General features: G+C 40.0%; 1 long non-coding RNA gene across 1 annotated transcript; it reads left to right on the top strand.

The window, feature by feature from the left end:
- The first annotated feature begins 455 nt into the window (after positions 1–455).
- LOC128644480 (uncharacterized) lies at positions 456–12394 on the top strand. Its single transcript, XR_008399986.1, has 3 exons — positions 456–575; positions 2730–2823; positions 12308–12394. It is a non-coding gene; the product is annotated as an uncharacterized LOC128644480 (long non-coding RNA).
- Positions 12395–12697: the final 303 nt, after the last annotated feature.

Below are 12697 nucleotides of genomic sequence, written 5' to 3'. Positions count from 1 at the left end.
AGGGTCTTTTCATATGCAAAAGAAGGGGGAGGGGGGGAGTGTCTTATTTGCCACTTGCAGTGGGCTTTCCAGCTACCTTTTCAACAGAGCCAAACTGACAGCTTCTAAGTAAGTTTTTAAACAGTTTTATACTGGATTTTTATATCAGTATCTGTGCATCTTATTCTTTATAGTAGTGTCTATTACATGCAGTTATATGAAAATGAGTGTATACTGTCCCTTTAATATATAAAAGGAAGTAATCAACCTAAATGAGTAAGAAAAGTTATTCTCATTTATTGCTTTCACTGTAGTGTAATTTATATGCATATTTATTTGAGCCAATTTCTCCTTCACTCTGAAAGTATACTTTGCTAATGAGGTTGAATAGTTATATACATGTTTTCAGATCATGCACTGATAAAAAAGATAGCCTCTGCCTTAACCGTGTTACCCATCTCTCTTGTCTCAGGAACCCGGGACAGAAATGGACGTGCAGTGGTGATAATCAGTACAAGGAACACAGCCTGGCTAAACCCTAATTGTACATCTGCAGAGCTGGGGCGCCTATTCCTGTATTTCTACAGCATTCCAAAGTACGTACTGAAAGTATATCACTGTAAATGTACACCAACTAATCATCTGCTGACATTATCTTACTTAAAAGGACATCCTAGTGAACAAAATGATTGGCCCCAGCTAACTGTATTTAACTCCCACTAAAGGGAGCCACAGCACATTACAGATTCTGAGCAGGGAATGCTACTCCAATTGGCTTTGTTCTTTTAGTATCCTTTATTGAAACACTTAGAGGTAGGCTCAGGAGCAGCAATGCACTACTGGTTGCTAGTTACTGATTGGTGGCTGCCTCTTCTTCAACAAAGGATACCAAGACAATTAACCAACATTGATAAAGCAGTAAATTGTAAAGTTTTAAAATTGCATGGTCTATCTGAAAGGAATGAAAAAGGAACAGCATTGCACTATTGGCAGCTTGCTGAAAACATCTAGTTAGCCAATCACAAGAGGCAAAAGTATGCAGGCACCAATCATCATTAGCTCCCACTAGTGTAGGATAATTGCGTATTGCATTTCAACAAAGGATACCAAGAGAACAAAGCACATTTGAAAATAGGTTATTTTAAAAGTGTCTTAAAGTTACATGCTGTGATTCTTGCAAGTTTAATTTTACTTTCCTATCCCTTTAAAAACATTCTTGCAGAACTTGCTTTATTGGTAGTGCTACAGACACCTGCACATGTACCTACATAGATATGCTCTTTTACAAAAGATACCAAGTGAACAAAATTTCTTAAAGTTTCTGGATTTTTATTTTGATTGTATGCTCAATCATAAAAGAAAAATGTTGGTTTTATGTCCTTTTAAACTAATAACACAAATATAGAGGCACCAGTACAAAAATATAATTAATTGTCTTAGAGCATTTTTGTTTTGTTTTAGAATGTCCCGTTAACAAAGATAACAATGAAAGCAGTGTCACTAGTTAAAGTGAAAGTCAATCCTAGCGTTGTACAAATCCACGGCTAAAAATTTTTTTGCTAAGAGGTGACGTTTTCACCTCTTAGCCAATAGCCGTGCGGTAAATCCGGTTCCCATGGGCTCCAAGCTGGATTTGCCGCACGGCTATTGGCTAGGAGGTGAAAAGTCACCTCTTAGCAAAATTTTCTTTAGCCGTGGGCTGCTGTAGCAGCTAACGGCGATCGGTTGAATCAAATAAAGGAGCTTTCTACATGAAGTATCTTATACTTCATGAATGAAAAGCCCCTTTATTTGTTTCAATAGTCAATCCTAGCGTTTGTACAACGCTAGGATTGACTTTCACTTTAATGCTAGTAAGCTAAATGGTTTTGTGTGTTACTGTTAAAGGGACACTGAACCCAAATTTTTTTCTATCGTGATTCAGATAGAGCATGCAATTTTAAGCAACTTTCTAATTTACTCCTATTATCAAATTCTATTCATTCTCTTGGTATCTTCATTTGAAATGCAAGAATGTAAGTTTAGATGCCGGCCCATTTTTGGTGAACACACTGTGTTGTTCTTGCTGATTGGTGGGTAAATTCACCTACCAATAAACAAGTGCTTTCCTTGGATCTGAACCAAAAATATAGCTTAGATGCCTTCTTTTTCAAATAAAGAAAGCAAGAGAACGAAGAAAAATTGATAATAGGAGTAAATTAGAAAGTGGTTTAAAATTGCATACTCTATCTGAATCACGAAAGAAAAAAATTTAATGAGTACTTGTGTCTTTAAAGGATTACTTTCTGTTATAATTTTTAAGCTAAACAACTAACATATTAAAGTTAATAAACATTAATTAAAACCTACTGACCTATATTTTCTCCAAAAAGAAGTTTCATAACGTTCTAAAAGTTATATCTTTTATTCGCCGATGATGTCACGTTATCCTGCCCACTATTTTCAGCACTGCTTGTTCAAAATACTTAAAGCAATAACTTTGTGTTTAAAGCGCCATTTTGAAACCTAGGTATTGTAAGCGGATTGGTACAGAGCAAAGGATACCCATGGAGTGGGTTTGGAAAACAATTAAATTTGCAGACAAGATTTCTGATATACGGTAGAGATATGTTAATGAAATGCTATTGATAAAAAGCGTATTTGGGGTAGTTAGTTAGTAACAGGCATAGAAAATATTTACTTACAGTGTCCCTTTAACAGGGTGTGACTGTAGTATAACATACATCTGACTTCTATTCCTTTGCTTACAGGAAGGAACGCCGTGCATTAGGGCTGACTCTGCTTGTGGATGCGCGCCGATGCTCTCCGGTTCCTGCCTTGTTTAAAGCCTTTCATATCGTGCAGGTATTTGCTCTGTTAAATTACTTCATATAGTTAAATAGTTTTCTCCAACATAGGTGTGTCCGGTCCACGGCGTCATCCTTACTTGTGGGATATTCTCTTCCCCAACAGGAAATGGCAAAGAGCCCAGCAAAGCTGGTCACATGATCCCTCCTAGGCTCCGCCTACCCCAGTCATTCTCTTTGCCGTTGTACAGGCAACATCTCCACGGAGATGGCTTAGAGTTTTTTAGTGTTTAACTGTAGTTTTTCATTATTCAATCAAGAGTTTGTTATTTTCAAATAGTGCTGGTACGTACTATTTACTCAGAAACAGAAAAGAGATGAAGAATTCTGTTTGTATGAGGAAAATGATTTTAGCAACCGTAACTAAAATCCATGGCTGTTCCACACAGGACTGTTGAGAGCAATTAACTTCAGTTGGGGGAACAGTTTGCAGTCCCTTGCTGCTTGAGGTATGACACATTCTAACAAGACGATGTAATGCTGGAAGCTGTCATTTTCCCCATGGGATCCGGTAAGCCATGTTTATTACGATTGTAAATAAGGGCTTCACAAGGGCTTATTTAAACTGTAGACTTTTTCTGGGCTAAATCGATTGATTATTAACACATATTTAGCCTTGAGGAATCATTTTATCTGGGTATTTTGATATAATAATATCGGCAGGCACTGTTTTAGACACCTTATTCTTTAGGGGCTTTCCCAAAGCATAGGCAGAGTCTCATTTTCGCGCCGGTGTTGCGCACTTGTTTTTGAGAGGCATGGCATGCAGTCGCATGTGAGAGGAGCTCTGATACTTATAAAAGACTTCTGAAGGCGTCATTTGGTATCGTATTCCCCTTTGGGTTTGGTTGGGTCTCAGCAAAGCAGATACCAGGGACTGTAAAGGGGTTTAAAGCTTAAAACGGCTCCGGTTCCGTTATTTTAAGGGTTAAAGCTTCCAAAATTGGTGTGCAATATTTTCAAGGCTTTAAGACGCTGTGGTGAAAATTTGGTGAATTTTGAACAATTCCTTCATGTTTTTTCGCAATTGCAGTAATAAAGTGTGTTCAGTTTAAAATTTAAAGTGACAGTAACGGTTTTATTTTAAAACGTTTTTTGTACTTTCTGATCAAGTTTATGCCTGTTTAACATGTCTGAACTACCAGATAGACTGTGTTCTGAATGTGGGGAAGCCAGAATTCCTATTCATTTAAATAAATGTGATTTATGTGATAATGACAATGATGCCCAAGATGATTCCTCAAGTGAGGGGAGTAAGCATGGTACTGCATCATTCCCTCCTTCGTCTACACGAGTCTTGCCCACTCAGGAGGCCCCTAGTACATCTAGCGCGCCAATACTCCTTACTATGCAACAATTAACGGCTGTAATGGATAATTCTGTCAAAAACATTTTAGCCAAAATGAACCCTTGTCAGCGTAAGCGTGGCTGCTCTGTTTTAGTTACTGAAGAGCATGACGACGCTGATATTAATATCTCTGAAGGGCCCCTAACCCAATCTGAGGGGGCCAGGGAGGTTTTGTCTGAGGGAGAAATTACTGATTTAGGGAACATTTCTCAGCAGGCTGAATCTGATGTGATTACATTTAAATTTAAATTGGAACATCTCCGCATTTTGCTTAAGGAGGTATTATCCACTCTGGATGATTGTGAAAATTTAGTCATCCCAGAGAAACTATGTAAAATGGACAAGTTCCTAGAGGTGCCGGGGCTCCCAGAAGCTTTTCCTATACCCAAGCGGGTGGCGGACATTGTTAATAAAGAATGGGAAAGGCCCGGTATTCCTTTCGTCCCTCCCCCCATATTTAAAAAATTGTTTCCTATGGTCGACCCCAGAAAGGACTTATGGCAGTCAGTCCCCAAGGTCGAGGGAGCGGTTTCTACTTTAAACAAACGCACCACTATTCCCATAGAGGATAGTTGTGCTTTCAAAGATCCTATGGATAAAAAATTAGAAGGTTTGCTTAAAAAGATGTTTGTTCAGCAGGGTTACCTTCTACAACCCATTTCATGCATTGTCCCTGTCACTACTGCCGCATATTTCTGGTTTGATGAACTGCTTAAGGTGCTCGATAGTGACTCTCCTCCTTATGAGGAGATTATGGACAGAATCAATGCTCTCAAATTGGCTAATTCTTTCTCTCTAGACGCCTCTTTGCAATTGGCTAAGTTAGCGGCTAAGAACTCTGGGTTTGCTATTGTGGCGCGCAGAGCGCTTTGGTTGAAATCTTGGTCGGCTGATGCGTCTTCCAAGAACAAGCTACTAAACATTCCTTTCAAGGGGAAAACGTTGTTTGGTCCTGACTTGAAAGAGATTATCTCTGATATCACTGGGGGTAAGGGCCACGCCCTTCCTCAGGATCGGCCTTTCAAGGCAAAAAATAGACCTAATTTTCGTCCCTTTCGTAAAAACGGACCAGCCCAAGGTGCTACGTCCTCTAAGCAAGAGGGCAATACTTCTCAGGCCAAGCCAGCTTGGAGACCAATGCAAGGCTGGAACAAGGGAAAGCAGGCCAAGAAACCTGCCACTGCTACCAAGACAGCATGAAATATTGGCCCCCGATCCGGGACCGGATCTGGTGGGGGGCAGACTCTCTCTCTTCGCTCAGGCTTGGGCAAGAGATGTTCTGGATCCTTGGGCGCTAGAAATAGTCTCCCAGGGTTATCTTCTGGAATTCAAGGGACTTCCCCCAAGGGGGAGGTTCCACAGGTCGCAGTTGTCTTCAGACCACATAAAAAGACAGGCGTTCTTACATTGTGTAGAAGACCTGTTAAAAATGGGAGTGATTCATCCTGTTCCATTAAGAGAACAAGGGATGGGGTTCTACTCCAATCTGTTCATAGTTCCCAAAAAAGAGGGAACGTTCAGACCAATCCTAGATCTCAAGATCTTAAACAAATTTCTCAAGGTCCCATCGTTCAAGATGGAAACCATTCGAACTATCCTTCCTTCCATCCAGGAAGGTCAATTCATGACCACGGTGGATTTAAAGGATGCGTATCTACATATTCCTATCCACAAGGAACATCATCGGTTCCTAAGGTTTGCATTCCTGGACAAACATTACCAGTTCGTGGCGCTTCCTTTCGGATTAGCCACTGCTCCAAGGATTTTCACAAAGGTACTAGGGTCCCTTCTAGCGGTGCTAAGACCAAGGGGCATTGCAGTAGTACCTTACCTGGACGACATTCTGATTCAAGCGTCGTCCCTTCCTCAAGCAAAGGCTCACACGGACATTGTCCTGGCCTTTCTCAGATCTCACGGCTGGAAAGTGAACGTGGAAAAGAGTTCTCTATCCCCGTCAACAAGGGTTCCCTTCTTGGGAACAATTATAGACTCCTTAGAAATGAGGATCTTTCTAACAGAGGCCAGAAAAACAAAGCTTCTGGACTCTTGTCGGATACTTCATTCCGTTCCTCTTCCTTCCATAGCTCAGTGCATGGAAGTGATCGGGTTGATGGTGGCGGCGATGGACATAGTTCCTTTTGCGCGCATTCATCTAAGACCATTACAACTGTGCATGCTCAGTCAGTGGAATGGGGACTATACAGACTTGTCTCCGAAGATACAAGTAAATCAGAGGACCAGAGACTCACTCCGTTGGTGGCTGTCCCTGGACAATCTGTCTCAAGGGATGATGTTCCACAGACCAGAGTGGGTCATTGTCACGACCGACGCCAGTCTGATAGGCTGGGGTGCGGTCTGGGGATCCCTGAAAGCTCAGGGTCTTTGGTCTCGGGAAGAATCTCTTCTACCGATAAATATTCTGGAACTGAGAGCGATATTCAATGCTCTCCAGGCCTGGCCCCAGCTTGCGAGGACCAGGTTCATACGGTTTCAATCAGACAACATGACGACTGTTGCGTACATCAACCATCAGGGGGGAACAAGGAGTTCCCTAGCGATGGAAGAAGTAACCAAAATTATTCTTTGGGCGGAGTCTCACTCCTGCCACCTGTCTGCTATCCACATCCCAGGAGTGGAAAATTGGGAAGCGGATTTTCTGAGTCGGCAGACATTGCATCCGGGGGAGTGGGAACTCCATCCGGAAATCTTTGCCCAAGTCACTCACCTGTGGGGCATTCCAGACATGGATCTGATGGCCTCTCGTCAGAACTTCAAAGTTCCTTGCTACGGGGCCAGATCCAGGGATCCCAAGGCGGCTCTAGTGGATGCACTAGTAGCACCTTGGACCTTCAAACTAGCTTATGTGTTCCCGCCATTTCCTCTCATCCCCAGGCTGATAGCCAGGATCAAGCAGGAGAGGGCGTCGGTGATCTTGATAGCTCCTGCGTGGCCACGCAGGACTTGGTATGCAGATCTGGTGAATATGTCATCGGCTCCACCTTGGAAGCTACCTTTGAGACGAGACCTTCTTGTTCAGGGTCCGTTCGAACATCCGAATCTGGTTTCACTCCAGCTGACTGCTTGGAGATTGAACGCTTGATTTTATCGAAGCGAGGATTCTCAGATTCTGTTATCGATACTCTTGTTCAGGCCAGAAAGCCTGTGACTAGAAAGATTTACCACAAAATTTGGAAAAAATATATCTGTTGGTGTGAATCTAAAGGATTCCCTTGGGACAAGGTTAAGATTCCTAGGATTCTATCCTTCCTTCAAGAAGGATTGGAAAAAGGATTATCTGCAAGTTCCCTGAAGGGACAGATTTCTGCCTTGTCGGTATTACTTCACAAAAAGCTGGCAGCTGTGCCAGATGTTCAAGCCTTTGTTCAGGCTCTGGTTAGAATCAAGCCTGTTTACAAACCTTTGACTCCTCCTTGGAGTCTCAATTTAGTTCTTTCAGTTCTTCAGGGGGTTCCGTTTGAACCCTTACATTCTGTTGATATTAAGTTATTATCTTGGAAAGTTTTGTTTTTAGTTGCGATTTCTTCTGCTAGAAGAGTCTCAGAATTATCTGCTCTGCAGTGTTCTCCTCCTTATCTGGTGTTCCATGCAGATAAGGTGGTTTTACGTACTAAACCTGGTTTTCTTCCAAAAGTTGTTTCTAACAAAAACATTAACCAGGAGATTATCGTACCTTCTCTGTGTCCAAAACCAGTTTCAAAGAAGGAACGTTTGTTGCACAATTTGGATGTTGTTCGCGCTCTAAAATTCTATTTAGATGCTACAAAGGATTTTAGACAAACATCTTCCTTGTTTGTTGTTTATTCAGGTAAAAGGAGAGGTCAAAAAGCAACTTCTACCTCTCTCTCTTTTTGGATTAAAAGCATCATCAGATTGGCTTACGAGACTGCCGGACGGCAGCCTCCCGAAAGAATCACAGCTCATTCCACTAGGGCTGTGGCTTCCACATGGGCCTTCAAGAACGAGGCTTCTGTTGATCAGATATGTAGGGCAGCGACTTGGTCTTCACTGCACACTTTTACCAAATTTTACAAGTTTGATACTTTTGCTTCTTCTGAGGCTATTTTTGGGAGAAAGGTTTTGCAAGCCGTGGTGCCTTCCATTTAGGTGACCTGATTTGCTCCCTCCCTTCATCCGTGTCCTAAAGCTTTGGTATTGGTTCCCACAAGTAAGGATGACGCCGTGGACCGGACACACCTATGTTGGAGAAAACAGAATTTATGTTTACCTGATAAATTTCTTTCTCCAACGGTGTGTCCGGTCCACGGCCCGCCCTGGTTTTTTTAATCAGGTCTGATATTTTATTTTCTTTAACTACAGTCACCACGGTACCATATGGTTTCTCCTATGCAAATATTCCTCCTTAACGTCGGTCGAATGACTGGGGTAGGCGGAGCCTAGGAGGGATCATGTGACCAGCTTTGCTGGGCTCTTTGCCATTTCCTGTTGGGGAAGAGAATATCCCACAAGTAAGGATGACGCCGTGGACCGGACACACCGTTGGAGAAAGAAATTTATCAGGTAAACATAAATTCTGTTTTTTCTCTATCTCTCCATGTTTCGATTTGAGTGTTCTTTTACATGTCATAATAGTAATTTTTTTATCATTTAAGTTATTTATTTTAAATATTCATTTAAAAGTTTGGATTTTAGAATTCTGTTTGTTTTTTGGAATTCTGGATTTGGAAATTTGTACCTGATCAGCAGGCTATTTCTAGTATTGCTTGATACAGATTTCTTATCCTTGCGTACTCAAGATAGTGACTGAGTAACTAAAATCCCAGTGCGCTGACTTTTCAATTACATGTGCCTCTTTTTGTGTATTACTGTTAGTCTCATGACAAATTTATAAATATTTGTTTGAGTACGGAGCCAGAAAAGACGCATCGCCCTGGTTATGGAACACAGTTAATTATTTGAATGTGTGTTTGTTTAAAGCGTGGCCTGGAAAACATGTTTAAAATCTAAGAACCAGGCAAAAAATTTAGATTAAGTACTTTTTATGAGGTGTACATTATATCTGCATAGCAGAGTTATACTAAATCCTTCATTACTTTTAACATAGCAACATTATTAACCTCTTTGCTGCTACTTTCTTACAGAGCGGTGGTAATCCTCCTACCTCTAAAACAATTTCCCAGAATGATCCCTTCAACCTGAATCAGAGCACTGGCTGCCATATGTATATAGTAGGAAGGCACAAAAGATGTGATTAGGAGGAAGAAACGTAGAAAGAGTTTCATGCACCCTTAGGGAGGGGCAAATTTCTTTTGAAACTCCTAAAGGGACAGTCAACACCATAATTTTTGTTGTCTAAAAAGATAGATAATCTCTTTATTACCCATTCCCCAGTTTTGCCTAACCAACACAGTTATATTAATACACGTTTTACCTCTGTAATTACCTTGTATTTAAGCTTCTGTTGACTGCCATCTTATTTCAGTTCTTTTGACAGACATGCATTTTAGCCAATCAGTGCTCACTCCTAGGTCATTTCACATGCATGAGCTAAACGTTTTCTATATCAAACACAAGAATTTATGCCCTCTAGTGGTCAAAATGCATTCAGATTAGAGACAATCTTCAAGGTCTAAGATATTAGCATATGAACCTCCTAGCTTTAGATTTCAACTAAGAATACCAAGAGAAGAAAGCAAAATTGGTGCTAAAAGTAAATTGGGAAGTTGTTTAAAATGACATTCCCTTTTTAAATCATTTAAGTTTTTTTTGGTCTTGACTGCCCCTTTAAAGGGACATAAAACAAAATAGTTGAGATAGAGACAAAATATAATAAGTAGTTTAATTACTTTACCTGCAAGTTTATACTGCTGTGCGCTAAAATATATATAAAATATTCTTCAATAATTGGATAGATATGTGCTTAGAATAAAATAAACTGTATTTAATGTAAAGCATGCTACAAATGTATAAGCACCTCAGAGCAGGGTCGTTTTGATGGAACTTTTCAAGTAAATAATAGTAGTATAAAAACGTAACCTTGTTGATAAAAGCTTGTTGCACATTGAGTAGAATGTTAGTGACTTAAAGTAACCTGCAGTAGTCAGTGATGTAACAAGATTTCTGTGTGATTTCTCAATTTGCCACGTAAATGTGACAGATAATGATATCCCTAAAATATGTGCAAGACAAAAATGACAGCTTGCCTGCTACTTGTCACTTATCACTTAGCATTTTCCATCTGCTGTCATTGCTATCAGGCCTGAATTGTTTCTCTGACTAAGGGGCTCACAAGTTACAACAGAAAATCCTTTTATTAGACTGTTTGTCTTTATAAGTGAGGCAGGCTGATGTTTTGTTTACCCATTCAGGTCAAGTTTAAATATAGATAACAGTTTCACACCTTTCGCTGGCCTAATGTGCTCCCCATACTGCCACCTTTGTTATCATAGTGGCAACACTTGCTTCTGAATGGTGAAAGAAATGCATTATAAGTCATATTAATAGTGTAGTGTTTTATTTAACAAATGTTATAAGAAAAATAGTTAAAATAAAAAACAAAAAATAAAAACTAGGAAACAGGTCTCGCAGGAAACAGGAGTTAAGAAGCAGCGGTCTTAAGACAGCTGCTCCTTAATTCGTCTGCCACCACCTCTGAGGCTGCGGACAGCAATCAGCCCAATCGAATACGATCCGGTTGATTGACACCCCACGCTAGCGGCTGATTGGCCGCAAATCTGCAGGGGACGGCATTGCACAAGCATTTCTTGTGAAATGCTTTTGCAATGCGCTGTCGGCATTAATCGATGTATGGCCGACAAGATTGCTACAGCGGATCATGTCCGCTCGCACTTTGATAATTCGGCCCCACAGTTTGTTTATTTTCAACGGTTTTGATTTAATCTGCATTGTATTTTTAAGAATATTCAAAAAGAAATGCAATGAGAATTATGTCTGGTATACGCACAAATAGCAGCACTTGAAATAAACAAACAATGCTTTCAAACATTTAAAGGGATATTAAATTGCTTTGCACAACTATAGGAGAATATTAATCACTCACCATGTTATTGCAATTCATTTTGTTCCTGCAGCTCTTTTCAAATCGGTTCTTCCTTACCAGATACTGAAGCTGGGGGCTGCCATCTTGGAATTCAGATATTCTCACAGCCTTTGACAGAAGCAGTGCACACTCACAGATCAGTAATATTTGTTACAGCTGTATAATAACCGTAAGCACATTATAGAGCTGTAAAAAAATGCAGTATTGATGATCTGTGAGTGTGCACACTGCTTCTGTCACAGGCTGTAAGAATACTTGTGCTCCAAGATGGCGGCCCCCAGTACAAAGAGGCGGAGATTCAGAATCTGGCACCTAAAAAAAACAAGCAGAGAAAATGTGGTGCTTATATTTCATGGGGGGGTCGAAAGCTTTTGTTCCCCCATTAAAAATGTTTCTTTAATGTAACTTAAGGTGTCCTGTGTGTGCCTAGAGAGATAAAGAACAATCAAAAGACTGTAGGATTTGTATTATTGTTCTTTTTAAGCAAACTGCTTCTTTAATACAATTTTTGTAGTAAAATGGAAAACCTTGGCTAATTTGCTTCATAGGGGCTGTCCTTTTAAAATGAAATGTTACGTTAAAGTTTAATGCAATACAGATAGGTAATTTTACTATTAGATTTACATTTCATAGTTTGCAATCACTTTCCCAAAAGGACCCTTCGCTTGCCGCATCCCACACTATCTGTTAAATGAGGCAGTGACATATCCCAGGAGCCAGAGAACCACAGATCCTACAATTTTGCTTAGAGCTAGTATATATCTGTATTATGAAATGTTTCCTTACAAAATATATATCTGGCTTCTGACATGTGTTTCTGGCATTTAATTTAGTGTATATTTTAGAAACCACTGCTAGAGCATTCATTTATAGAATTACATATGTTTTCTTAATTCATTCAGTGCAAATTTTTTATGGTAAATTTGAAATATTTTAGTAGATAGTTCTCTGTTGTATGAAATGATTTAAGCACTTGCAAATTTCTGTGCATGAGAACATTGTTTGAAATCTTTCTCTAGAATAGCTTAGATAATGGAGCTGAACTGCTCAAATATCAGCCATTCTACCTGTGCTTCATCTTATTTTTGTTTATAGGCTGCTGTACCCAACTGCATCCATGGAGTTTTGCTGTTGGTGGAAAAAGATCTGGTGTTATCAGGGGAGAAGCTTCACGGAGTGCAGGTAATAAAATATGCACTTTGCTTTTTACAGTATTTTAATTGTGGTTTTAGTGTCTACTATAATATTGCAGTCAGTTTACTCACTCCCTTTTCTTCATCTTTTTTTCTCTCCAAGAAATCCATGTTTTTAGAATTTTCTTTAGTTTTTTTTTCCTACTCAAAAAGCAACTCCCTAACCCTTGTGATGCATGGTGTAGTACAGGTTCCAAGTGAGATGTACCTGTCAGTATTTACTACTTACTTAGAACTTTCTTATAGCTTGAACTCCACATCAAAGTTTCACTTTATGCTTAAAGGGACACTG

The sequence above is a fragment of the Bombina bombina genome, unplaced genomic scaffold (assembly GCF_027579735.1).
Source record: "Bombina bombina isolate aBomBom1 unplaced genomic scaffold, aBomBom1.pri scaffold_1352, whole genome shotgun sequence".
Taxonomy (NCBI): domain Eukaryota; kingdom Metazoa; phylum Chordata; class Amphibia; order Anura; family Bombinatoridae; genus Bombina; species Bombina bombina.
The sequence above is the reverse complement of the archived record's forward strand: the minus strand, read 5'-3'. Positions and strand labels throughout refer to the sequence as shown.